Source organism: Dipodomys spectabilis, unplaced genomic scaffold (assembly GCF_019054845.1).
Source record: "Dipodomys spectabilis isolate Male_0828 unplaced genomic scaffold, ASM1905484v1 ptg000012l, whole genome shotgun sequence".
NCBI lineage: Eukaryota > Metazoa > Chordata > Mammalia > Rodentia > Heteromyidae > Dipodomys > Dipodomys spectabilis.
This window is the reverse complement of record NW_024870689.1, coordinates 3,500,275-3,502,793: the sequence shown is the minus strand read 5'-3', so window position 1 is coordinate 3,502,793 and position 2,519 is coordinate 3,500,275. Positions and strand designations below refer to the sequence as shown.

General features: G+C 38.0%; 1 non-coding gene across 1 annotated transcript; it reads left to right on the top strand.

Moving 5' to 3' along the window:
* Positions 1–2,168: 2,168 nt before the first annotated feature.
* Positions 2,169–2,275, top strand: LOC122095129. The gene has a single exon (XR_006145038.1). It is a non-coding gene; the product is annotated as a U6 spliceosomal RNA (small nuclear RNA).
* Positions 2,276–2,519: the final 244 nt, after the last annotated feature.

Here is a 2,519-nt window from a genome sequence, read left to right as displayed (position 1 = left end):
TGTTGGGTTCCATTCAGCTTTCCCTTTGTGGTCTCCCTGACTTCCCTCAGCTCTTTTTTAATGGCTCCCATGAAAGCCTTTAGTGATCTTTGTGTATACTCATCCTGCTCTATCAATTTCTGTATTACTCTTTGCTTAGCTTCCTGATGTTCATGCCATTCCTGTAGTTCACTTTGCGTGTTCTCAGCCTGCTCACACCATTCCTGCCTTTCTCTTAGAGTATTCTCAAGCTGCTCACGCAAATCCTGTATCATTTTTTGAGTAGCTTCCTCACGCTCATGATATTCTTGTATAAATCTTTGGATTGCCTCTTTTCTCTCCCTATCACTCTCATACAGAGTCCTTTGTAAGTTTTCAAACTTTTCCTACATTGACCTTTTGTTTGCCTCCTCTCTCTCCCTATCACGCTCATACAGAGTCCTTTGTATGTTTTCAATATTTTCATTTATCATGTTTGCCAGCAGTGGATTATTCATTATCTGTTCTGTTACCTGATTATCATGAGTGGGAGTGGAGATACCCGGACTTGCCATTTTTCTTGTGTTTTTCCAGCTTACACTGCCCATTTGGGATGAAAATAACACCAGTTTTTTGCTAGAACACTTTCTTAAGGCAAGCATCAACCAAAGTCTGTATTTGCACAGTCAATATTCTGCAGATACAGTCTAGTTCAACAGATACATCTATTCAACATTTAACAACTATATATTAATGGGGTGCGAACCATGAAGAAGAATTTGGTAAACCATAAATTATTAGGTTTAGGGAGAGATGTGGGTTAACAATAGGAATAGAATGATGTGGGAATGTACAGGGAGAGTTAACTGAGTCCTAATCTCAAAGAAGGAAATAAGTTGGATAGTATGAAAGTAGAGAGCGAAAAAAAAGAAGAAAGGAAAGGGAAAAAAGTGACCAAGAAAAATAGAAAAGTAAAAATTTAAAATATGAAGCAGAAATGAATACAAACTATTCAGAGAAGAACGTGAATATAATGAGAGACGGGGGGAATATAAAGGAGATGTGAAAAATTTAAAAATAAAAATACTTAAAATATTATATAGGTATAAAGAGGTAGTACTGCTATTAAGGAATTTAAGTCTAAGAAGTTTTTAATTGAGTAATGAATTTGTGGATTAAGTGTGTACACAATGGGGGATAAGGTCTACTAATCGACTACGGGTTTATATGAGGATGTGCAGAACAACAATTAAATCGCATAAAGAAGAACGAAAGAGAAGAAAAGGTGAAAAGGATAAGAAAGAAAGAAGAAAAGATCAGAAGTTCAGTAGAGCTAAACAAAAAACAAAAAGAATTTTTTTTAAAAGAAAAGAAAGAAACACGCACACACACATATACCCCTAAAATAAAAATTATAAGAGGAAAAAAAGTTACTAGAAAACAATTTATTTCAAAAAAGGTAAAAATTAAAAATTTAAAAAAAGTTTTAGAAAAAAGTTTTTATAAAAGGTACCAAAAAAAAAAAGAAAAAAATTTTTTGTTAGGGGTCGGAAAAATCATGTATCTCCCTTATGTCCATAACCAGCCTCTTGTTGGAGTCTCTGGTCTGCTTGTGGTGTTTGATTTTCCTGTGGCTTGGTTGGTTTCTTAAGTCAGTTTGTTTGAACAGGCAGAAAAATGCTCTGCTTTACCCAGGATTTTGTGATCCTCCTCCCAGATTAGTTCAATGGAAGGGAGATATGCTTTGAGTATCACAAAAGAGGGAGATGGCTTTTTCCTCAAGTTTGGAGATGCTGTGATGAGGCTAGGTTCTGGGTAGAGTTGAGGACTTTCAGCAAACATTAGCTTTTCCCGGGGGCTAGTTTGTGAGAAACTCCCAGAGCCCAGCCTGGAGCCACTCTCCGGGTTTATGTTTACTGAATTTCAATTGATTGTCCAGGCTGCTAAAGGGAAGGGCAGCCTCTGGCTCTGATTACCCAGTGAAGAAAGCCACTCCTATGGCTGGCGCCCGAGCTGGGTGACTTTTCTCTGGGTGGAGCTGAGTCTGGCAGGTCAGCTTAGGTTCTTGTGACCTGCTAAATGACTCCAGTTTTCTTCCAAGGCTTAAGTTGGAGCTAGCAGCTCCATCGAGCATTGTCAGTATCCAAGATGGAGATCTCTAGTGCTGGAGGGTGAGGGAAGGCCTTCCCTCCTCTGCTCCCTGAGAAGCAGTGAGGAAGCATCATATACACTAAATTTGGAATGATACCGAGAAGATTAACATGGCCCTTGCTTAAGGATGACAGGCAAACTCCTGTCATTCCATCGCCTAATTTGTTAGGAAATGGAAAGGCTTCGGAAATAGATTATGAAGTGTAGTAAGCCAAGTCCAAATAAACATAAGTCCCATGGTTTCCCTAATTTTCAATAACTAATATATGTCTGGGATAAGCAGAAAAGGTCTAAAGCTATGAGCATATGACCAGATAAGATTATGTTAAGGGAAATGAACCGAAGTTAGTGACACAAGTGGTTTTTTCTTTCTTGCTATTGTTTCTCTCATATTTATAACATACAGTGTG